Raw genomic sequence first — 27,061 nt, 5'->3', positions numbered from 1 at the left:
TTGAAACAACAACAACAATCCCTTTTGAAGGGAGGAAATTGGGGGCTGAGCTTTCTAAGTGTGACTTAAACAGGATAAAGATCGGAACAACACTGCTCTACACGCATAAAATAGTTTACACCTCGTGGACAGTTCTGGAACCAATTTTTGTGTACTGGAAACACTGACAAGAATCTCACCGGTTTGGATATAGTTTTAGCAAACATATTTTACCTGTGTTATTAAAGGATTACTTTGGTCACTTAGATCATTGAGATAAATCCATTCGTTACTGCATAATTCAACGCTTTACTCTCCAAATGTACTTCACGTCAATCTACTTGTGGGAGACAGAGTAACGTCTCCCCATAGATGTGTACAACCAAAAAAAGAGAGACTTTGCAGATGTGATTAAAGTTAGAAACCTTTAGATGAAGAGATTATCTTGTTTATACAAGTGGGCCCAATTTCATCCCAAGCGTCTTTAAGGTGGAGAACCTTTGCATCTGTGGTCAGAGAGACGTGATGATGGAAGAAGGGTCAGAGAGGTGACATGGAAGGACTTGACTTGATTGGACTTGACCCATCAAACTAGTTAATGGTTTTGACAATGGAGGAAGGAAACCATTTCTGGAATCTAGGAATGGCCCTAAGTTTAGAGCCATCAAGAAAATGGGACCCAATTTATCCCTCCCCCACCCCCAACTCTACTCAATACTCTGATGGCCTATATGGGAAAAGAATCTAAAAAAGAGGGGATATATGTGTATGTATAACTGATTCAGTTTGCTGTACACCTGAAACTAACACAACATTGTAAATCAAATACACGCCAATAGAAATTTAAAAAAAAAGAAAGAAAATGGGACGTTGATCCTATAACCACACGAAACAGAAGTATATGATCTACCATTAGCAAATGGGAGAGAGATGGTACATGCAAATTGGGTAAATAGGTGATATACACACATATGTATGTGTGTGTATATATATACAATATACATATATATGTGTATGTATGCATACGTGTATGTTTTAGGGAGAAGAAAAATGAATCTGAATAACATTTTTAAACCTCAATTATATATATATTAGCTTTATCATGTCCGCAGTATTTTATCAATTGAGGAAATTAAAGGCCCAAAGAAATGTCAATATGTTCTATGAAACATGTAACCAGGGTTCTCTAACTAAACGTACTATACCTAGAAGTTAATAAACTGGTAACAACTTCACCCCAAGTTTTTAGAAATGAGAAGATACTTGTAAATAACTCTCAGATCCCTGAGAAAATTAAAGCTCTGATGATCAATTTAGTAACTAGCACCAGTTGGACCACTGTAGACTTCAGTCAAAGTTCAACCTCACAGCATTAAGTTGCTTCCGTGACTATTGTCGATCACAGAGCGAAAACAAATCCACAGGCACTTATCTGCAGACACTAGGAAGAAGAGAAGAAGGCGAAGGGTATAGAAAGAAACTCATGAATGTAAAATCAGAAATTAATGGTTTAGGTAGCATAAAAAATGGACTTGCTAAGGAAATCCCACTTCTTTCACTTTTAGTGCACCAAAAAGCATAAAATTTTAGGAACAAGAATGATGGTAAAACTACTGGTAAAATACATTTTTCAGAAGTACAGGGAACAATGTGTAACTTCATTGGAAAATGCAGTTGCACAGCATTATTGCCCAGAAAAAATAAGTTATATAAATTACATACCTCTCTCATTAAAAATATGAAATGATATTAAACTTGGAAAATAAGAAACAGGAAAAAATATCAATAGAGGAAAGAGCAGCAGATACCAGATCAATTTTCCTGTAAAGGAACTAGCCTCAGTTTAATTTATAATGAAGTTGTACTAAGACCAGGGAATGTGTGACTTGTATACTACTTAAAACTTCCGCGCTTTGGAAAACAGTATTCAAGTCCTAGCCTCTCAAAGACAGAGGCCTTCACAAATATTGGGCTGGCCAAAAGGTTCGTTCTGGGTTTTCTGTGACAGCTTACAGAAAAACCCAAACGAGCCTTTTGGCCAGCCCAATATTTTGACGTTACATATTTGAAAGACTGCTAAAATCCCTTTCAATTAATTTCATCTCCCTTCCACTAGTTTTTTTCCCTTCCAGATACCATAACCGCCCAAGCCCAGGTAAATACAGAAGGTGACATAGAGATACTCAGATACATGAAGGAAACCAACTCAGGAAAGCAAGCAACTTTTTTACCCTTGACTCTGAGAGGTCATATCTTGTCCTTTACTATTGAATCAACATGCATTTATTGAATAACTACCAAAGTGTCTGTAATGAACCGACACTGTTTTCAGTGATAGAGGTAGGGTACACCCCAAAGAGAACTAACTGGAAGAGTCTTTACATTGGATACACTTCCAAGAACGAGTTGATTCTCTATTCTTAAATGAAGTTTTTGCAGAACTCTTATGTTCTATGATTTGGAACATGGAATTGTGGCTCAAAAACTGAACGATAAGCATCGAAGTCATACTTATGCTAGTAGAATGTATAGTAATGAGAAGCACTGTGATCTCCCATTAGCAAATGGGAGAGTCGGCACATGCAAATTAGGTCCTTGGAAGCGTATAAAATGGGGGAAGGGAGCTATTTGCAAAGATGTGCATAGAGATGAGAAGAAGGAACTAGGGATGCTCCTAGGGTATTAGGGGTCCATACACATACCGGAACAGGAAATCCAGCACCAGCATCTGAGCCCAGAGGAGTTAAGGTGAAGCTCCTGAAAGAAGCTTTGGTCTGCAGTGGATGGATGTAGCCCACCTGTGGGAACAGGCCAGACAGAGAGCAATGGACCTCACTCCCTTCCCACTCTCACATCCAATACTGTCAAACCCAACCAGAAGCCAGACAGCAACATAACCCATCAATGCACAGTCTACCTGGCTCTGCCTCCCAGGGTATAAAACAAGTTGGTCAAAGGGGTAGAGAGTACATCTAGAGGAAAAGTCTATCCACAACAAAGAATTACTGGAATTGTATGTTTTTCCTAAAATGTGGAACCAGTGACTGTATATAGTATATTAAAGTACTGTAGAATGCTTCTAATAACATAGTTAATATTTAATGATGTTTTTTGGAAAGACTACTGTGCCCTCCCATTGCTTGGCCACATGATAAAGAATTGGCTTAGACATTTCTAAGTATTGGTCCTTAGACATAATCTCTAGAGCATGTCTTTCATACCAAGCTCATTTCTGACATTTGCAAGGCCTGGAGTAAGAGTAAAAAGGGAGGGCCACATTCCATGTGTCAAATATTTAAAAGTTATATATCAAGCTAACAAACTGTTAGCTGTTCTATTCTTGGCAAATATATATACAAATATATCTTCATAATTATAAAATTGAAAGCTGTGTTTAAAGGTTTAGCTTTTATATGACTGGAAGTTGGCAAAATACCAAAGATAAGTAAATGCACTATTACTGTGCCTGCTTGGTGTTCTCATAAGCCAGCAACCTTTGGATGAATAATGAAGTGAAGGCATACACAATTCATAATTGATTGTATATTTTAATAACATTTATTTTCATTGTCTTGATTCTAGTAGAATCAGTTATTTATATAATCAATATTTTCACCTAATTGCTGTACTGTTGATAGATATGCTTTAAAGTTTTAAAATTAAATATAAAGTATACTAAATTATATTTTAGATGTGTGTTTAATTATTTAACAACTATTTTAGTAATGATAACTTTATATTAACATAATCAAAATACATTTTAAATAAAATTATTATTACACATTTCCAAAAGTTATTTTTCTCCTAAAATATCCAGAATATTTATTAAAATTAAAGTGAAAGATGATCTATAATTAGTAAATATCACTATTTAAATCAGAATCAGTTAAACAAAGATGAAATTCAAATTTATATTTTGAAAATTTAATTAAATCATGTTAAATTTATTTTATAAAATAAAGCTAATTAGGAATTTAATATTCAATGTCTATTTGGTAAAGAATGTTTTTGAGGTTCATAATTGCATCTAAGCTACAGATATCTAGAGGTTCAAAGGTATTAATAACACTTAGAATTATGCAACTGTTATGACTGTCTCCAACATCATGAATTGGAAAACACGAGAAGCAAGAAAATGGACGGCACTACTGAGAAAAAGATATTTTAACTAATAATTTTTGCTCTCGTGCTGTCTCAAAAGGGAGATTGGATGAATTAAGTTGCCTTCTTAGTTTGTGAAGCATTTCTGCCATTCAAATCCTCTCCGTACCCTTAAGCAGCATCTGTCCCTTACATCGGTCGTGGCCCAAATCAAAAGATCAAGACATTTGGACTCAGTGGACTTTTGCTATAAGAACAGAGTGCAAGAGGTGGGGGGGCTCTGTCGTGGAGGGCCTGAAACGTGCTAGTCATGAGCATAGATGTTTAAGACTCGAAAGATTGCTGCAGCTGCTGAGTGCCAGCCCCTGAGCGAGGCACCAGGTGTTCTCGAGTGAATTCTTGTGCGTCCCTGTGCAGAGCCATTGGAAGCAGAGACTTAGCATGGGCCACAATTGCTCAGATCTAAGAGTGGTTCTGCTTGACCCTTAGGAAGAAAAGAAATACGAACAGAGATGAAAAGATGTGCATGCAAATACACATGACTGTATCCATCCATGCTTCCTAGAGGTGTTGACACTCTTTTTATTAGCATGTACATGCAGGTGTACCTGACAAATATGCTTAACTCTGCAGATATAAATCCTATTAGATAATTCTTGAAATATAAGAAAGATGGTAACTATGCAATGAGTTTCCATCTCAAGCACGTTCCTGATTCAGTTCAATTAGTGAAGGTCTTAAAGGGATGTTAGAAGTAGTAATGCATGTAAACAGTAATTCCTAGTAATTCCTAATTTGCACCTGGAGCGCGAAGTTCGTTTCCTGCCTATGAAGTTATAAGTGATCTTATTTGAGAAGGAAAATGGATTCATTAAGCACTGAAGGAAAGATTTTGCCACTGCAAAGCTTTTTTTTTTTCTTTCTTTCTTTTTTTTTTTAAACTAGAATTGCATCCTCCAAATTTAGAACTTAAAATTATTATGTTTAGAGTTACAAGTGCAAATCTGTGTCTCACAGTGTTCAAATTAGTTTACTCTAAGCCAAGTGAGTTTCTTGTTTTTGTTTTTTAGGAAAAAAGCTACAAATGTTGGCAGGAGAATCTCAGTCGTCTCTCTTCCTCTCAGAGAGAACTCTTCTAAATTACTTAAAAATAAATGAGCTCAGGTATATATGTTTCAATTTTTTTAAATTATAGCTTATAAATACAAACATTTTAGTTTTAGTAAGTCTCCAACTCTGAAAAAAATTGGTAATTTCCTGAAACTGAAGTAAAACCATAGTCTTTCATCTTTTCTATAAACTACAGAAAAGAATACAGGGTAATTTCTTCTCTTGGAAAAAAAAAGAAATTACAAGATGTACCACTAAACAATGATTTTATGTATATATAAAATAATCAGTTCCTTAGCTGTGGCAAGGAATTCACTTAATCTGGAATCCCACATATGAGTAGTTAAAAAATGTACTTTTGGTTTAGAAGGTCATTTAGGGATCTGAGGTTGACCCACATGTCCTATTAAAACTCTTTCCCTGGTTTTACTCCTTTTTTTATGAGAAAAATTAAGCTAAAGGAAAATAGAGCCAATATGATGTAAATTGTAATCTGTAAATCTCAGTCTTTTTGGTGATGGTGGTACAAAGCATAAATTACACTCACGAATGAAGACAGTTGGAACAAAAGTTCAGAGTTGTTTTACTACACAGAGTTCATGACCAGGAGCTGTTCACAGTCCCTCGATTATGTAATGGAGGTGGGGTACAGAAAAGAGAGGAGAGAAAGAGAAGTCTTACGGTGCGTTTCCCTTCTGACAAATCAACTGCCCTACACTCCTGGGCATTTATATGTAGAGAGCATTGCTGCTAATAACACAGACTCCTGATGATAGAAACAGATCCCTAGGGTTTCAAAATGAACCCAGTGGTACCTGACAGTGTAGAACAAGGCTCCCTGTCAGCAGCTGGGCATATGTGTGATTCCAATAGACACTGACATTTACAGTAAATCCAGTTTGAATTTAAGAATTATAACTGTACTAATTATGGTAGGGTTTTTTGGTAGGGCTTGTATGGTTTCTTTTCCATGTTAATTCTTTATAAGTGGTATTTACTATCAGTTTTGAAAACTGGCAATCCACTGGCCAAATCTGTCCAGTATTCCAGTTTTGTCTCGTTGTTACTCAGCTTTAAAAAAAAAAAAAAAAAAAAAGAATTGAAATGCCTTTAGATAGTGCTACAGTCCTTATTTTACAATACTATTCTCATTGGTTATTTCTAGAATTTTTATAAAAATTGGTGAGTTTTTTCCTCTACCATTTCCTCTATTCTCTTTCTATGAAATCCTATTATCTATCTATGATTCTCTCTCTCATGTTTTGAACGGCTATTTTTTAATCCTTTTTTTAGGGTTAAATAATTTTAATTGTTGATTTAAAATTTTTTTATTAAAGTATAGTTGATTTACAGTGTTGTGTCAGTTTCAGGTGTACAGTGAAGTGATTCAGTTATACTCTCTCTCTCTCTCTATATATATATATTCGTTTTCAGATTCTTTTCCCTTATGAGTTCTTATAAAACATTGAGTTTAGTTCCGTGTTCTATATAGTAGGTCCTTGTTGGTCATCTACTTTATATACAGTAGCGTATGCCGGTTAATCCCTAACTCCTAATTTATCCTTCCCCCACTTCCCCTTTGGAAACTGTAAGTCTGTTTACTATGCCTGTAAGTCTGTTTCTGTTTTGTAAGTAAGTTCATTTGTATCAGGGTTTTTGTTTTGTTTTTTCTTTGTCTGGCTTACTTCACTTAGCATGATAATCTCTAGATACATCCATGTTGCTGCAAATGGCATTATTTCGTTCTTTTTTATGGCTGAGTAATATTCCATTGTATATATGCACCACATCTTCTTTATCCATTCATCTGTCAGTGGACATTTAGGTTGCTTGCATGTCTTGGCTATTGTAAATAGTGCTCCAGTGAACACTGGGGTGCATGTATCTTTTCAAATTGTAGTTTTCTCCAGATATATGCCCAGGAGTGGGATTACAGCTTCACATGGTAGCTCTGTTTTTGGTTAAAAACATCCTTTGTACCTGTCCTGCATTGTGGATGAAATTATCAGTACTGTCCTTCAATTCTCTGATTTTCTCTTTGAAAATATCTATTTCAGAGTATACCATCCATTGAATCTTTTGTTTAATGACCACAGTTCTTATTTTCCTGATTTCAAATTGCTTATTTTTTATAGAGATCTCTTCTTGTTTTATTTATGCCCTATTTTTTTTCAAAAAATGTTTGTGCTTATTATTTTACTTCATCTCTACAGGAATCCTGTTTTATTTGGGTTGGACTCATCCAGGTCCTGGATTTATACTGGCGGTTGAGCTGCTTCACTACAGTGATAGTGGACCTATTACAGACTGTGGGGATAAACCAGTAGGGAATTAGGCCCGGAGTACGGACTCTGAGGCAATCCCAGCTTTCCTCCGAAATACACTGAGCCATGTATACTATAACTCTTACGTTGACTGTTTTTAGGCCATGGTTACACTCTAGGCATCAAAGGTCCCATCTGCCTTTGTCCTAATGCTCACTTCCTTCCCCTCTGTACATGTTGTTTTTTTTTTTCTTTTTTTGCGGTACGCGGGCCTCTCACTATTGCGGCCTCTCCCGTTGTGGAGCACAGGCTCCGGACGCTCAGGCTCAGCGGCCATGGCTCACGGGCCCAGCCGCTCCGTGGCATGTGCGATCTTCCCGGACCGGGGCACAAACCCGTGTCCCCTGCATCGGCAGGCAGACTCTCAACCACTGCGCCACCAGGGAAGCCCCTGTATGTGTTAACTCATCAAATATTTGAAGATTACGTCTCTTCTACTTCACCTTTTCTTTAAGCCCTTGCTAGTTTTTTCCTCATTCTCCTTGTGGTAATTTGTGGTAGTATGTTTGTATATTGTAGGTTCCAGAGACATTACACATGAACCCCGAAAAAAAATCCTATTGGCAAACATGTGGAGTTATTATAAATACTATATTTGTAAAATGTGAAAGAACAGACAGTACGTTAATAAAATATTCCAGATGTGATTTAATTGATAAAAGTGTTGGATGTTGATTGGAAGGAGGCTTAGAGCAGGCTAAACTTAGTACCTGTGACCTCAGGCTTCATGATATGTGAGCAGAACCCGCTTATCAGAAATGACACCTGCTTATCAGAAATGTCAGCACCTTCAGGGTTTCATTCTACAAATGAACAAACCTGAAGTCCAAGCCAGTTCATTAGTGATAAAGCCAGAATCAGATCGAACGCCTGCTGGATCTGAATCATTGTTTAATTCTAAAGAGCAGATAAATTAGATGTAATGCTCCATATTCAGATAAAATGTCTATTTTGCATAGATTTCAAAGGACATTATGACAAAACGTGCTGTTTGGTGTTGGGCCTTCTAAATTTTCACATCTTTATCACGACCCCCAAAATATGATTTAGATTTTCTTCTGTTAGCAAATGATGTTTGAAACCAGTATCTTCATTCCATGTCTGATATTCACCCTGGAGTCATCAGAAACGAGAGATGGATTAGAGGTTGGAGATGGCTTGAAAGGCTAACTTATAAACTTTTGTTGGTGTTAACCATTCACTCATACATAAAAAGCTTAAACGCTAAAGGTCTTGGAGTAGGATGTCAAAAATAGAGTCAATATAAAAAGTGTCATCAAATGCCACGTCTGTGACATATAAAATATGTCAAAATAATTTGAATAATTAAAATATTGATAATTCACCAAATAAATGTTTAAAATAATGAAACCTATTTAGTATGGAAATGCAAATTAAAATCACCATGGGATTCCACTACGCATACTTTCCAGAATGGCTAAAATGAAAAAAATGAATTAGAAGTTTAGATAAAATTCCCTTGTGGAAGAAGAATGAAAGTATGACTCAAAGGAGAAAAAGTCCTATCGTATTTCTGGGCATTGAAAAGCTGGTTCATGTACTGAGTAGACAACGATGCTTACCAGATACCTTTGGAGTTCAGATTCTGTAGATAAAATTGAAAGAATGGGGTCAGGGTGTTAAAATATCAATATTTACAATACACTAAAAATACAGTCTATAGCACTACTGAAACTTTAGATAAAAACTTCCACATATAACATGTCTACTTAAAAATGTGAGAGAGAATTCATAGTTCTTGAAAATTGTTTAAAATGATACTTGAGCAAATAATTCTAGTTGAGGTTAGAGGGTCGGTGATGTAGCTAGTGAAACCTTTGCCTTTTACTCTGAAACGTTGGCCTCCTTCTTAATCACGTCCACATCAGCAATTACAGCCTATCAGCTGCCTGTTTGAACCATGCGGGCAGATGTCCTTGAATCTGGAAGAGGCCTCCTTGGTATTTTATTGGCAATAACTCAAAACTTATTAAAATCCAGATGGAGAGGCACCTGAAGCATATTTAAGCCCATATACCCAATTGGTTACTGCGCTATTTAATTGCTTGCATTTAAACCGTAATTCCCTTTTCTTGTTCTACTCTGATTTTTTCCAAAGTGTTTATATAATCTTTCAGTTGATGCCTCCCATATTATCTTTTTTTTTTTTTTTTGGCGGTACGCGGGCCTCTCACTGTTGTGGCCTCTCCCGTTGCGGAGCACAGGCTCCGGACGCGCAGGCTCAGCGGCCATGGCTCACGGGCCCAGCCTCTCCGCGGCATGTGGGATCTTCCCGGACCGGGACACGAACCCGCGTCCCCCGCATCGGCAGGTGGACTCTCAACCACTGCGCCACCACGGAAGCTCTGTCTTTGCCTTTCACCGGTTGCTCTACATCCTGGCCGAGAGTGGGTGTTGAGAGTCTTTTCCAGAAAAATGTGCATGTTCTGGCGGGCCATGAGTGGTATCCCAGTTGGGATTTAATGTATCTTTCCCCCATGCATAAGAAAGTTAACGGTATCTTCATATATGTAATTTAACATCCTCTTTTATGCTGTGACTATTCCAAGCTCTTACCCATTTTGCTTTGGGTGTTTCTGTCTTTTCCTTATTGATTTCTAGGAGTGGTTTATAATTTGTCTCACATTCCAAATTCTGCCCAGGCATGTTGTCTAGCGCTCAAGGGAGATTACGGGGAATAAAATTAAATGGTGGAATAAGGGTGATACAATATAATACATCCACATGGAGATTTCCAAAAATTCAATACAAATTTCCATTCATTTCAAAATTCATAAGGAGATGTAAAAGCCCAAGTATTATATAAAGTCCATAACTGGTAGGTCAGTGTCCAAATACACTAATATAAAACTAAAAATCGTCTTATGGCCAGAAAGTTTTATTTTACTCAGAAGATAAAGAAGGGGTTCCCTTAGATGCTGCAGCAGGCGATTTCTTCATCTCAAATGAGTAGAGTTCTTTCAGTGCTCCAGAGGTTTAGTTTAATTCAACATTCTCTGAGTCCATAGATGAGTTCACAGCCCCAAATGAAAACTCACAAAATATAGTAAACAAGCTAACTTGCAGTCCTAGAGCAGTCGGCGTCCTGATAAACCAAATGAAATTATTTTATCAGACGCCTGTGGTCCAACACCATAGAAAAGACTCGCATTTGAGGGACATGGAAAAAAAATCTAAGTTTCCGGTTCTTCAGGGTGACCCAAGACACAGACGATGACAGTTGTCTCGTTTTCATGAGCTGGAATTAAATCCCACTGGGAGACATCTATTCTTCTGTTAATTAGTACACGTGTGTGGGAAAGGGCTGATAAAAATTAGTCTATGCACACTGTTTTCTTGCTTAGAAGAGCAGTTATATAAAATAACATAGCTCAAATATAATAGGTGGCAGACACTAAGTTTCTTAGATGTGTTCACTAATGACCCTATAAGGAAGGTGGGTGTACTCATCAAGGTTCTCCAGAGAAGCAGACCAAGAGGATACATATAAATATAGATAAGAGGAGATTTATGATGGGAATTGCCTCACGAAATGATGAAGGTGAGAAGAACCAAGAGATGTTGTCTACAAGCTAGAGAACCAGGAAAGCCGAGAGTGTAATTCAGTTTGATGGCCTGTGAACTGGGGGATGGGGTAGGGGGTCGGGGTGGGGTGCTGGTGTAAGTCCTGATCCTGGAGTCCAAAGGCCCAAGAACCACGACCTCTGATGTCTGAGGGCAGGAGAGATGGGTGATCCCCCTCCAGAAGAGAGAATGAGAATTCACCCTTCCTCTGCCTTTGCCTCTGACCACCTGCTTTGTTCAGTTCATCAATTCAGATGCTAATCTCCTCTGGACATACTCTCACCAACACACCGGGAAATCATGTTTTACCAATGATCTGGGCGTCCTTCAGTCCACTTGAAATCATCACAGGGGTACCATTATTATCAACCCTATTTTATGAATATGGAAACTGCAGTGTAGGTTGGTTAAGATATTCACCCAGGTCTACGAAGCTGGTGGGCAGTTCTGGCCGCCCCAGGCGACCGGTTTTAACTGAGGTGGCCTTTTTCCACTTTCCCTCAAAGCCGCCTTCCTGACGCCATGATGCTGTGCTGTGTTTGTTTCTCTAGGGACACAGAGCTTGTTTCCTCCCTGGAGCAGGCATTTTTAGATCTGTGCCCCAGTATCCAGGGTCCTATATTTTCTGTGTATCTTCAAGCCCAGGAAACATACTTGAAGCAAGTTGAAGCAAAAGCTTTCTCTCATTGCCACAGTCCGTTTGGCCAGAGAAAAACTACCCTCGTGGATTCCTGAAGCCAGGCGGCTGGCCAGGAGCTTTCATCCCTAGAGCCTTTTGGGAGCCAGTATTTCTGGCGTGTGTGTTATAAAACACTGGCTGTCCTCACCTTTTGAATATTCTGGGCCTTGAAAGCATGTCTCCCTGCTATGTCTTTCTCTGTGGAGGTGGTTTATGTTCTTTTCTATTTAGTGATAAGCCAGGCAGGCTAGGTTCCTTCTTTTAAATTCATCCTTTCTCTCTTGAGCTCTCAGGAAGGAATAGAGAGTGGGCCAAGATATTTCATATAAACGTCTCTTGTTAAAAAACAAAACGAAAACGAAGACTGTAGGTCTGTATGTATAGAGGTACACATTGGTTAAGATGCCTAATTGCAAATGCCAGAAGGAGACAGGGTGGGTGGCTGCAAGGTGGTGCTAGGTTGAAGGTTTTTGTTTTGATACTAGAAAAATGACAATGTATAAGAGCAAATGGAAATGAATCAGTGGACAGAGAAAGGTTGATCGTACAACTGAGAGAAGAGAAAATTGGTCAAGTAAGTGTCCTACAAGGGTGAGAGGTGAGGAGGGAACCACGGATAAGTGGATTCAGCTCTTGGACTTGTCAGAAGGGAAGGAGGAGATGGGGATGGCCCAGGGAAGGTTCACACGTATGTGGATTTATGTAGCGGATGGAGGCAAGAGGAGAGGTTTTCCATTTTAGGGCTTCTGATTCGTCTGTAAAGCAGCAGGTGAAATCGTCCTCCTCGGGGAAAAGGGCAGGGCTGGCAGAATTGGGAAGTATCACAGAGTTAAAAAAGAAATCCATTCCAACCGCAAAGAGTGAGTTAACCCGAGAAACCCGAACAGAACTTATCATGAAAAATGTTAGAAAATTGTAGGCTGCTTGCAGCGTATGTACGCCGTTATGTAACCTGTACCCACTATTTGACTGAGTTTTAATTAACGTTATTGCAAGTTTTCAATGCGTCACCTATCAGTTCTTTATCTTTTAATGCCGTCTTCTGTTTCTTTGATAGCAGATGCTGGGAAATCTATTAGATCACTCTGGAATATAAAATTCTGCGTGTACAATAGAACTAATTATCTTAGAAAAAGGAAAGCATGCCCAGTGATGGATGCCAGTGGCTGGTGAAGCCATCTGTCTAAGGCAATGAGAAAGTATTCTTTTCTCTGGCTGAAAAATCTTCCCCTACCCTTCTTTCTCTCCTAGAGTCAATTTCAGATGAAGAGAATCTGCCCTTATAGTTGGGATCTGATTCAAAAATGTGCTTCACTGGTCTCACCCTGAGGTGTCCTATCTATACGTAATTGGGCAAGCTTGAGCGAAGTTCTGAGAAACCGTTTTTAAAGAGCAAAAATACAGAGGGACAACCAGCGGCGTGGAGGGGGGAGGTTCTGCCTTTCCGCCGCTTGCCTTGTCCCCCTGAGAAGTGGGCCCACTGGACCACGAGCTGGAACTAACTTCAGTCTGCCAGCTCCCCGGGGGGTGTCTTCCTTTCCATCTACAACAGATACATGGTGGATGTCACCCTGAGCTGTGCTTTCTAAGAGTTCAGGCTGCTCTCCTTTTAAGGGGAAGTTGGGGAGGGGGTGAGGCTAGGGGCGGGGAGGGAAGAAAAAAAAAATCCCATCATGTCATCCAACAGGTGAAGCCTAAAAATTTCATTGGAAAAAGTTATGGAAGAGGTAACAGCTGCAGGGCTGTCTGGAGAAAGTCACTGGAGTAGTTTCCATTTGGAATCTGTTTCATCTGCAAAAGACTTTTCTTTTTAAATAAGGCTTGAGCTGAAAGCCCACTTTATTTAGGAGATGTTAAGTCCCGGGATACCAAGGGCTTTGCAAGCTGCCAACATACCCAGCCCCTTTCTCACTCCCCTCCCCTCCCACCAGCCCATCACCGTGTTGCTTGGTGGAAAAAAAAAAAAAAAAAAAAAGAACATCCAGAGATTTAAATAGCTCTAATGCAAGGTGAAAATCTTCAAGCCACACATGCCCTCTGTCCTCCTCAATGAGAAGTGTCAACCAGAAATACATCGGACTGGATGGGAAAGGTGAAATAATGTACCTTTGTAGTCAACACATAGGGCCGTGTACACAGTAGATATTCAATCAGCTTCCGTGTTTTGGAATAAATACATAAAAAACAACTAAGCAACCCCTTATCTCGTATGACTAGGAGGAAAGAACCAAGCCATTTTGCAAAAGTAAGATAATATTCTGGGGCCTCAGGGTAATATTGCCCTGAATGTGAAAGGTGATAGAACAGCATATCGGATGATCTCTTCCGAAAGAGGATGTTACGTAAGAAGAACCTGGCTTCAAAATTCAATATATAGAAACAAACTCAAGCTTCATGCAGTAGGAGGTCATCGGCACAAAACTAGGCCACAAAAGAACAAGAACGTACTTAAAGAACTCGGGTCCATCTAAGAAACATTTACTACCCTATAATTTTCAGAATCAACGAAAGGCAAAATACATCTCATTCACTTAGGTAACATAGAGAAATGTAGATATCTTTTTTACAGAAGGGAACTAGTTTGATGATTATCTTCAATCAACTTTAAATTTTCTTTTTCACGTGATATCTGAGGTAGCACAATGATAAATGCCTTACTGGATCTTGGTTAGACACACGTAATCTTTAGTATTGCTAAAACCGTGGGGAGATACAACAGCAAAAGGGTAAGGTTAATCAGAGAGAAAACTCCATCAGATAGGATAGGATATGTACATTGACTTAGAATCTTCAGAGTCATTATTTCTGCTTGAAACGTGAGTTGATGTACAGGTATCCTGAACAGGGTTCTCTACCCTAGGGATATTAGACATACAATATTCACATTCTTCCTCCTCCAATAATATATTTATACTTTGCACAGCTGAAACTTGAGTTAGGATCATCAAGATGCTTCGTCACTTTAATCAGCAGAACAAAATAAACTCACTCCTCTGGCCTGCTTCTAACCCTAACAAATGTCCTCCTTGCTTTGCTAGGATCATAACTCTGGGTCAGTAAGACCCAGAAAGTAAGACCGAGAAAGAAGAAAACTGAATGGCTAGTAATTCTTCCTTTATTCAGTACTTAAGGCCTACAGCCGGCTTATTGAATAATAATGATCAATAGCAGATAGAAAGCTATTTTTCAGAATTCCTCCTGGGAAGAATATTATATTTGTTTAGAAAATGTGTTTTGATAAGTTGTCTAGAGCTGTAAGACTGCAATTGCATGCTAAAGTAAAAAAAAAAAAAACCCAACAGCTAAGAAATATTCAAAGGAGAGCAATGGTCCTTCTTCTGTGTGGCCACCCTATTCTGGGGTGCAGAGCCCTGCTTCTCAAACCTCACAGTGCATAGGAAACACCTGGGCATCTGTTAAGCATATTCTGATTCAGCGCGGCTGTGGTAGACCCAGGAATCTTAATTTCTAGAAAGCTCCGTGGTGATGTGCATGGTCACTGGATAGCCACTTTGGATAGCATTTTGGATAGCATGGTCACTGGATAGCATTGATTTAATTTTCTCTGTGCATTTTGGAGTAGACACTGGAAGAGAGTTGTTATCCTGTGTAACAGAGAACCTATCCTGTGTACTAGAAAAGATTAAAGTCAGAGCCATTTAGGTGATGCCCACCATAGCAGAAGGATTGAAGAGGCACCACGGGGCCACAGAGGCCACTAACATTGTTAGAAGCTGTTGCTCTGAGGGATGCAATGGAAAATCCTCCATCACTCGTGAAATACATTCAATAACGTGATGCCAGCAAAACTAAGAGGTTCTCAGTTTTGCATCCAGGCAGGCCTGGGAGAAACCAAGGATGCGAAAGTAGGAAGCTAAAAAGCCAATGACATCTGAGTGACAAAAACAAAAATAAAGCTGATATTTACTGAGCATTTATCTGTGTCAGTCATTTGGAAGGCTTTGCATCTTCTACCATTATAATTGCTATTCTACATACAAGAAAACCTAAGGCATGCAGAGGGTGAGCCTACACTCAGGGTTTCTCTTACCTACAAAGCCCAGTGGCTCTATTCAGTCACTCAAGAGTTGAAGTATATTTTTTCATTTTCAACCTGAATGAGAGAAAATCAATCTCTCCTCCCCTCCCTTCCCCCTCCCTCCTTCCCACCCTTTCTCGGTCTATCTCTGTCTCCCTCCCAATAATTTAAGAGGAAAGTAAGAATCCTGAGAGCTGCTTTTTAATTCCTATTCCATCTCCTTATATAATGTCTTGATTTTCTTCCTTTTTTAAAAAATTATTTATTTATGTTTGCGTTGGGTCTTCGTTGCTGCGCGTGGGTTTTTCTCTAGTTGCGGCGAGCGGGGGCTACTCTTCATTGTGGTGCAAGGGCTTCTCATTGTGGTGGCTTCTCTTGTTGCGGAGCACGGGCTCTAGGCACGTGGGCTTCAGTACTTGTGGCTCACAGGCTCTAGAACGCAGGCTCCGTAGTTGTGGCGCACGGGCTTAGTTGCTCCGCGGCGTGTGGGATCTTCCTGGGCCAGGGCTCGAACCCATGTGCCTGCATTGGCAGGTGGATTCTTAACCACTGCACCACCAGGGAAGCCCTGTTGCTCTTTTTTATAGTCACAGCTTCAACCTGTATTAGCACACCTTCATTCTGAGTTAACTCATACTTCAACTCACAAGAGTCACAAGGCTCTTAAAGTGAAATAAATCAAAGTGATCATAAAGGAATTATAGCATGTTTTATAGATGAATTCCCTTTTTAAAAATCATAGCTACCTCTCAGCGGAAGAAATAGAATATTACCAAGAGCTTTGAAGCTCCCAAATACGCTTCTCTGAAAGGGACCGCTACCCTGAATCTTGTATGCATGTCTCTTGCTTTTCTTTGTAACTCGAAAATAAATGTGTGTGTCCCTAAAATAGGGGTTTTGCATTTTTGAATTGTATATAAATGATGCTGCATTAAATATTTTCTCCTGCAGTTTGTTTTTTCCCAATCTATATTATGTTTGTGAGATTCACTGATGTCAACTTGTGTCGTTGGAGTCCATTTTTTCCACCACTGAATAACAAGGCATTGTATGACTATAATAATTGATTGGTCCACTTGCTATCAGAGGTCATGAACTTGTTTCCCTGTTATTCTGCTTTTGTTATTACAAAATTTTTTTTAAATCCGTGAGTTCTACAACCTTATCTTGTCTATACTTTCCATGTTATATCTACACCCACCTGACTTTAGTTTGAGTTCTCTTTTCTGGCTGCATCACCTGGGGCGTATTTTTAAAATCTGATGCCCACATCACTCTCTGGACCACTTGTGTCAGCATCTCTGAGGGTGGGCCTCAGGCATTAGTAGAATGTAAGATTTTCCAGGTGCTCACAATGGGCAGACAAGGTTGCATAACATTGTGTTAATTCCACCTCATTTGAATGGAAAAATTGCTTTCCTGGTCCCAGCTGCATTCAATATAATTTCCCAACAACCTGTCCTCAAATCAGGCCGCTAAAATGTTCACAAACAGGGAACTTTATCCTCATTAGCTGATTTTCTTTTCCCAAGTTCCATGGTCTGTACGTCCGTCTATTTGCTTATGTCAGATGTGCCCAGGGGTGACGTAATTGCCTGATAGACCTCTAAGCAGTGGCTTCTTGAGGAAGCCTTGTTGATTCATGGCATGATCTGGGTAACTTTGCAACACAGCGCTCTTGTTTACCCAGAGCCCAAAGGTTAAAATCCAGAATTCGATCCAATCCTTTAAAAATCTGCTTTGGGAGAAAAAAAAAATCCACAGCATTTTGCTCTGAAGTCAAGAATGATTAAACCCAGAGTCACGTGATCTGCACTGATCCTTTGCAAACCACAGCTATACCATCCTTTTCCAGGAAATATGTTCTTTTGGCCACCAGCCACTTCTTAAAGCAGAACCCCTGGTGGAGGATGAGTCAATAGGGTAAACGGTGACTCGGGCTCCAAAGAAAACAGAGAATGAGTTGATTTAATGCCTTGAGAAGTAGCTTGTTACCCAATCATGCAAAGTGTAGCTTGATATCCAAGAAAACCATTATCCGGCATGATCCGTGAGTTGGAGCTAAACTCATCGTTACCCCAGTGGGACAGCATTAAATAAAGAGCTGTTATTCATTCTTTAGAGAGTTGATAGTAACGACACAGAGGTAATTTGGAGCAGTAAGCAACCAATATACTCTAACAGCACTGCAAGTCAGCCGGCTAGGCCCTCTATCCTGTGGCATGAGGGTTCATTAATGCTTCTTGTCAGCCATGGCATCTATTTTCCCAGAAGGCTGCATGTCCAGGAAGCACTGGTATTGAGAGTTACGCTCATCCCTTCTATCTATCTAAACTCTTTCTTCTTGACTTCCAAGCCAATCTTTTTAAAGTCATTTTTTGTACTCTCTTATTTTTCCAAGAATAAAAATTATAGGAAAACAACCTGCTTAAAAATATAATTAAGACGTAAATGATATCTACATGGATATCTATTATTTGTATGTGAAGTTTACAGAATATTTAGCCCATAATGAACCTCATACCCAGACTAGGAGCTTAGTCAGGCAACAGATTTTATGTTGATTATTATTTAGTATTAATGAAACAGTCATTTGACTTCTTGGCCAAGTGACTATGTTTTTATTCTTTAAATTCTCTCAGATATGGAGGTTTGCAGAGACTAGATAAAAGGATGCTTAGTAAAGTTTTCTAATGTCTGCAGTCAGAATGGAATATTGCCTTTGCCTATGTTCTCTGTGGGCCTATTTGTATCATCAGAAACTCAGACAAACCTATAAATGAATATTATCCCCAGTACCTGCCACCCCAGTCTTAATCAGTGGTGAAAGAACCATCTCAGAACTGTTTATCTCAATTGGCCATTTAAGTTTAATAGTAAAAGACTGGTTAATGATAACAGTGCACTGTAAATCCTTCAGAAGGAAAAGAGAACGTTTTGTGGACCATTTGTTTTGTGTGTGGCAGTTTTAAGTTATTAGTTTTTAAAAGCAGTACTTTTTAATGGAAACCACTTGACCAAAAATCTGTCACAGAATTTGAGACCCATTAAAAAAAAGTTTAATGAGGGAAAAAAAAAAAAGAAACTTAGATGAGCCTAGATTAAAGGCACACTTATGGGCCTAAATCTATTCTTGGGCAGAGGAATTCTGAACCATTCCTATACACTCCAGAATATTAAGTCCTTGATGGTTGTATACTGACAGAGAAGAAGAAAAATAAAAATAACTTAGAAGAGGTAAGGCTGAGAGGTTTTGTTTGCTTATTTGTTTTTCCATGATGAAAATTAAATAGGTTGATTATAAACATTCTGGTGTTATAAGAAACATTGGTAGGTATCACAGGTTTTCTTCGTTCTTACATATCTGAATGCCTCAGAACTTTCAAGAAAGATTCACCGTAATCGCCTGTGTGTTCCCTATACTTGGGTGAAGGATAATAAGAAAAAGCCGTGTATTAGATGTAAAATATTCATATAATTTAATTATCCAAGAGATAGTTACATAGAGATATATAAGCTGTAATATTTGTTGAGGTCATTTATCCACATAGGAGGTAGACAGGAAAACAGTCAAATAAAGAAATCAAAGAAAGAGGGGCAATACCTATGCACTAATTTTTCTTTCCTCCTTTTTCTTTATCTATTTCTTTATTAATTTTCTTTATAAGTATTTTCTGCTTTAAACTGTTGGTAGAGAACCATAACAGATATTCCAGCCCCCAGCAGTTTATTTATAGGCATTAAGACTAAAGGAACGCCTACCCACATTTTTATCTGGAGGCTTTAGAATTTAAACTTCTACTCCTGGACATAATTTCTATGTAAAATGAGCAGAACAGCAAATCACGTTTGTGTTCAGGGTTTTTCCATTCAGTTTTTCTGGATTTCTGCCTCTCTGTTGCCATTCAGTAAGAGCTGTATGAACACAGAGTACTCTCTTATTAAGCGACGGCTTACATCATTTTAATAATATTTTATTTACTACATGTATACCATGTGGTCTAAATTCTTCTGGGAAGATGAATAGTAAGGACAGGCTATTATTACAGATTTAGCTTCATATGTTGAGATTAGCTATTGTTAACTTACGTTTACTGATGTAGTCAAATGGCAGAAGTTATAAATCATAGCAAGTCAGATTACTGCCTTATTGCTTGTATCCAGCTGGCTTCATTGAATAGGAGAGCATACGTGGTGCATAAGGTTGCCAGGTTCAATCCATGTTTATGCCCCCAACTTTGTTCTCTCTGGCTGGTGGCTTACCCCTCACCCCTGTTGGATGCCTCTCAGATGCAGCCTTTGTTTTCTAAGAGGGTCTAAGAGCGTGAATGTAGATGAAGCAACACACACACACACAAACTCCCCTTAAATTAGGTAGATTATCTGACGGCTGATCAGAGCTATGATCCATTTACTGATATACAGGACGGCATTATTAGTATGTGTCACGCACCATTGCTTTAATAAACACACTCCATTAAAAACAGAATCCAGCAGACCCTTTTAATGTGCCATCCTTGGGCGTTCAAAGACACCTTATGGAAACCTGTACATATTCTTTTAAAGCAAAATAATATGGAAAACTGAGAGTGATTCCAACAAAGTGTATTGATCCCGGCACCAGCACGTGTGAGTGTTGCTCTGGCTCTTACTAATATCATGACCCACAGTGATGCTGTTTTCTCTTTCCTTCTTTTCTTCCTTCCCATCTCTCTCTTACTCTCTCATTTTCTCTTTTCCCCTAGTGCTTACTTCTAGCAGTTAATAACAGTAGCAAACACTTATATATTATGTTTCAGGCATTGTTCTGAGGCTGTCCACACATTACGATGACAGAGCCTCATGATACTACCTTTGAGTAGGTATTAGTATTATCTTTACAGCCGAGGAAGGCGAGCTCCCGACAGAGTAACATTCTTAGTGTTTGATTGCTAGCTAGTGTCAGAGCTTGAATTTGAACTCACGCCAGGTGATTTTGTCTGGAGCCCATGCTCTTCACCCTTACATTTTCCTGGATGAGAGATTAGGCAGAAGCACAAAATTAAAGTATACTCCTAATTAATTAAAAACAAGATTTGGAATAAAAATCTTGCTTGAATTGCTGACACAGATATGTTTTAAATTATGTGTTTTATACTGTTATTTCAAAAACAGGCAGTAATTTCTAACTTTACCATATTAACTATAGATAGTAATTGCTAAAAGTGTTACCTGCTAGACCTACTTTAGATAATAATTTGAAGACTATGTTCCCTGTTGGCATGTCAATAAATGTTCTTAACACAGACTTTAAACGTTAAGAAGTCTTTGTGGTGGAGATCCAACATCTCACTGCTATGTGTCCTAACTTGAAAAATGTTCCCTCCGCCTAGAGTACCAAGGTAAAGATGAACCTCGCCTTTCTGAATTTTCACAATTTCTTAATTAGCAAGATCCAAATAAGTGAGACTTAATTTGTCATTTTGCTATTAATGCTTTGGGGAGATCAAAATGCATCAGATAAATTACTTATAAAATGCAACAGTCTCCAGTTATTGGAGAAACAAACATTGAGCTTTAATGATGAGTTCTAGGTAGACTTTGTAATATTTGAGTGGTGTTCTGTGCTGCTGTGTATTGCTTGTCACGTATGTGATAAAGCAGTGTGCTTTATATGTGGCGGCGGGCAACAGCTGTCAGAGGATCTCTTATTGCATCTATATAATGAAATGTGTGGCCATTTGAAACAGCATTCCGTTTTTTTATCCATAAGTTAATAGTATCACATGTAATGAAAATTTATTTATTCCTTTTCTGTCCCTTGGAGCATGTATCTTGGAATCACAAAACCACTTATTACCCGGGAGGTATTGGTCTTTGAAGTCCATATAATTACAGGAGAAGTTTAACTCACTCAACTTTGGTCAGTTGTATGCATGATAGCAGAAGATTATTATAATTCTCTTTAATTAGCAGAGTGAAAAAAGTAGCTTGGAGAATAGTTTCTGGTCTTAGGGACCATTGTCAGTGTTCCAGCATGGTAATTGAATGTCTCTTGAAATGTTATATGCCAAAATGATTAAGTATCATTACGAGGGGAAAGTTTTATACAAAGGCAAATACCACAACCGATCGTATTCACTTGATTACAATGAAAGCGAATACGCTTTAAAAGCACTCAATAGTATTTGTTTCTTAGGCACAATGAGGCAGGTGTGCCACTCTAGAATAATTCATCTCATTTATACCTGAGACATGTAATTGAAATCACCCTGCCATCCATATTCTTTATTAGAGTTTCTTTTATTCTGTAAAGCTTTGGAGGGAAACAACAATAGGCCTACCACGTACACAGCAATACCAGCCTCTTTCTGCAGAGCCTGAACTGCCGAAGCACCTGCATGAGTGCCAAATCTATTCCCTGGGCAACATTTACCCTTGAGTCTAATTAGAGTCCATTCTGTGTATTTACAACCAGGAAGCAACAAGGCTGTGCCCTCCGGAGCATCACTCAGAGGCCTCCACGCTTAGCAGGAGGCGCTGGTGATGTTTGGGAATGGGCACTGGGGTGATCGGAAGTTCATATGTCACGAAGGGCAGATGACCTCATTTTTTCTACCTTAAAGATGACAATAATTATGCTGTTTTTGTATTATTAACTTGACAGATAGAGACACTTTTCAGAAATTTTAATGACCTGACGTCAATACTCTTGAAAAATGGGCAGCTAATACTTGGGAATCATAATTCAGAGATTAAATATCTGAAGTAAACTTGAATAAGAAACTGACGAATAATGGTATATAGCCAAGGTCCCGTTACACCAGCATGGATATGGGCCCAGGTAATATGTCATAAAAGCATGCACCTTTTAAAAGGTTGAAGAAGGCAGTGCCCACCTAAAATGGATATCACTTCACATTTTTTGGAAAATGTTTATATGTGTAAATATCTCCATGAAAAACAGACAAGAATTCTGAGATGATTCCAGAGAACAACAAAGATTTTCCCATTGTTTAATGTAGACTAGCTCTATTTTAATAGGGCCAACTTCCATTCTCCATAACCTAAAATATTATTAGAATAACTGATTTAACTGTGAGAAATTTTATCTTCACTTTAAAAATTTTTTTCTTTTAGGCCATAGCATATCTAGATATTGTTTTGGAGAATATGTTTTTATTGGCGGGGGTGTGGGAAACATCAACAAGAATATATACCACTGATGCGCAGGAAAGTCTGAATCAGCACTACTACTAATGATCGGTTATAACTTGAAATAGCATCTAAATATCAGTAATATTAATTCTATGTTACTAATTGATCCCTAATAAAGGACTGCAAGTTGCCTTACAAGGGTCTTCTTTCTGTTCCACCCAAGTAGAACCAATAGTGACAAACCCTTTCCAACAAAGTCGTCCTTTTCCCAGTAGTGTTTGTTGAGATTCCATGATCCCTGAGAAGGTCAGCTCATGAACTTTTTGTTAGGGAATCAGCTGAATATTCAAACACAAAACGATATATGTTCCCTGCTCTGGCTTGTAGCAGCTTTAGGTACGTGTGACACAGAAAAGAAATGGTGAATTAATTACCAATTTATCTTCTGTTGCGGGAAAACTGCTCTGGCCAACACACGGACCAGATCTACGTATTTTCTTCATACGAGTGATTGGTACCGAGAGATGCGTAATCTATTTTAAGTTGAAGCTGCTGATGCAGATAAATTTCCCATTTCCCATTATTTCTATGAACTTTAAATGCTACATATTTAGTAAAAACCATAAGGGTGGATTATATGCCAGAAACTATGCTAAATTCTCCACAGGACCTTCTTTCTCTCACCATTAATCTTGAAGATGCTTTTGCCACAATCACCCTTGCTTTAGCCGCGAAGAAGCTAAATTCTGCAGAGAATAAATGGCATTCTCAAGGTCATAGAGCTAGGAAGAGGCGAAGCCACACCTGAACCGAAACATGCCAATCTCATTTTCTTGATCACTCTGCTGTAGTGACTGTTATTTTAGTTGATTTGTTGCCAATTCAATTGCTCCTGTGTGCACTTGAGTATTACCTAACATGCTATGAGGTTTACAGAATGATCTCTCCAAAAGGCCAAAAAATTCAGGCAGTACAGAATCAGAAAAGGAAGAGCGAGTTCCCATTGTGGATAGGCTTTAAACAGACGCAAGGACATTTGATGTTGCATGGAAGAGGTGGGCACAGAAAACTGCAAATCCAAAGAAGAGAGGCAGGTGCTTTGGAAATTCAGCAGTGCTGCAGATAATTAGATATCCATATACCTAGAGATGAAATAGACACTCAAAACTTCAGAAGCTCAGAAAGGACTTTTAATGGTGCCGTTGAATCCAGGGAAATGTGATGAAGGATTTGGGATAATGCGGATTGTCCCCTGGAGTGATAGGGAAAGGGAGAGGGGTCAAAGCAACACAGTTACTACGTTCACAGAAATGAGCTTGTCTCAGTATTTTCCTAAATCATTGAAAGATGGGCAAAGAGACACATAGCATCTAATCTGTTTAGCATCATCAGAACTGCTCCTCACAGCTCCCACTAGAATTGAGCCTAACTGGATATAAAAGTTATAAGATGATTATTTGAGATACACCTCTATAATCATCACAGTTTGGACACTGTCCATTTTAGGGTATTATTGGTAAAAAAAAAAAAAAGATTTAAACTCCATTTTTAAAATTCAGAATCTCTGAAGCAAAGTCTTGGTAGAAACATTGTTCACCCTGTGATGGGTGAGTTAAAATATAAATTAGATCAAGTGACATTTCTGGAAAGTATATATTCCAGAGAACTGATTCATGAAAATTACTCACTGATACTATTTTCTGTTTATTTTGGATTAGCTTTTAGGATTTGGAGCACTTTGTGCTATATTAAGACTAGTGCCATTCCCCTGAAAGGGCTGGAGAAATTTTCCTCTGTTTTTGTTTTGGGTGGTTTTACTGGTCTGCTCACCTGTTACCTTCTCACAACTCACTCTTCATGTTATGAAGTATATAATTACATAATATTTAGAGTGGTGCATTTAGCTGTTTCCTAAGAGTTATAGAGTGGACTCCGATGAGTGATAAGGCTGTAGAAATAAGCATAAGGTTGTTTAGAGGATATTCTTTCTTCGTGGCCCTGGTGGATTAATAATGGTCATCTGTAGGAAGGGAAGGGGTTATGGCATCCCTCATCCCTAAGTCAGGCACCTCTAGACCCCCAGAGATGAGCAGTTTTAACACTGTAAGGATTAAATGGCCTAAGTGAGATCCCCAAATGTTAAGAATATCACGTTAACTTTTAAGGCAGCGTCCAAGTAAGGCTTTGGAAAGTGACATTAACATTGAAAGTCTAGAGAAGGTTCTTTTTCCAGCCGATTTCCCAGGTAAGCCTGATGTAATACATGAGATCACAACTGAAGGAAGATGGTGAGATTTAGATCTAAACAGTTCTTACAGATGTCAGAAGGGGGAAAACGTGATGAGGGAATAACTCATAAAATTTGGAGAAACCATCCACAGTGTTTTTTTATATACAAAGAAAATTCTATGTCAGTAACTGAGGAAAGTTATAGGCAACATTTTAAGAGGAAACAGGAAAGAAAAAATTGGAAGAGTAAAGGAAATGTGGTAGCATGATTTGTGAAAGGATTTATGGACACTTGATGTTGAGATAATGTTTGATTTTATTTATACTTTGTTTGGGAACCCTAGCCTTATTGGCTCCTATGGCCTTCCCCCTGGTTAGGAAAAAATCATTTCAAAATACTCCATTTTAACCCCTAAGGTTAACACTATGATTAATAGCAGTTTTTTTAGTATAAAAAATAACATCAACAACAACTAACCTTTCCCAGGCTTATTTTGAAAGAATCAAAGCGGTCAGTGAAAGAGAACACAGAAAAATAGAGAGATAAGCCATGTGTATGACCTGGTGGGTATTTCCACTTGAAAATTCCCTTATAACATTGAATGTAATCTATCAGTCACTTACAATAGGGTATGCTTTATAGAATGAACTAACCCCCCTTTTCCATTCTTTACCTTGGTTTAAGTAAAATATTCTTACACTTTTTGCTTGCCTACTGTTATGCCCTAATTGAGTATAGCCTTGTGGTTTGAGGTGAAAAGGGAAATTTTGAAAGTGGCTGTTAAGAACCTGATTCTGAAACCTAGTGGAGAGACCTAGAAAAGAGATCTGTCAGCAAATTATAGTGACTAGTCAGTAAGTGTGCTAAATTGAAGCTTAAAAACCCAGACTGGAGTCTGAATGACAGTTCTTCAATTTACGAGTTGTGTGTCCCTTTAGGCGAATTAAATTCTTTAAGCTGCAGGTTAAAATTGCATATACGGGGCTTCCCTGGTGGCGTAGTGGTTGAGAGTCCGCCTGCCGACTGCAGGGGACGCGGGTTCATGCCCCGGTCCGGGAAGATCCCACATGCTGTGGAGCAACTAAGCCCCTGTGCCACAGCTACTGAGCCTGTGCTCTAGAGCCCGTGAGCCACGACTACTGAGTCTGCGTGCCACAACTACTGAAGCCCGTGCACTTAGAGCCCGTGCTGTACAACAAGAGAAGCCACTGCAGTGAGAAGCCCGGGCACCGCAACGAAGAGTAGCCCCCGCTCGCCGCAACTAGAGAAAGCCCACGCGCAGCAACGAAGACCCAAAGCAGCCAGAAATAAATTAATTTTTTAAAAAGTATAAAAAAAAGGAAAAGAGACGAAATTGTTATGTGCCTATTGTCACATCTCCTTGACCCTAAGGTGGGTTACTCTGATCAGAAATAATGAATTACTCAGCCTTTAAAAAGAATGAACTAATGCCATTTGCAGCAATATGGGTGGACCTAGAGGTTGTCATACTGAGTGAAGTAAGTCAGAGAAAGAGAAATATCGTACGATACCACTTATATGCGGAATCTAAAAAGAAATGATACAAATGAACTTATTTACAAAACAGAAACAGACTCACAGACTTAGAGAATGAACTTCTGGTTACCAGGGGGGAAGGGTTGGGGGAAGGGATAGTTAGGGAGTTTGGGATTGCCATGTACACACTGCTATATTTAAAATGGATAACCAACAGGGACCTACTGTAAAACACAGGGAACTTTACTCAATATTATGTAACAACTTAAGTGGGGAAAGAATTTGAAAAAGAATAGATACATGTATATACGTAACTGAATCACTTTCCTGTACACCTGAAACCATCACAACATCGTTCATCAATTATACTCCAATATAAA

The sequence above is a fragment of the Pseudorca crassidens genome, chromosome 19 (assembly GCF_039906515.1).
Source record: "Pseudorca crassidens isolate mPseCra1 chromosome 19, mPseCra1.hap1, whole genome shotgun sequence".
NCBI lineage: Eukaryota > Metazoa > Chordata > Mammalia > Artiodactyla > Delphinidae > Pseudorca > Pseudorca crassidens.
Note: the sequence above shows the minus strand (reverse complement) of the source record.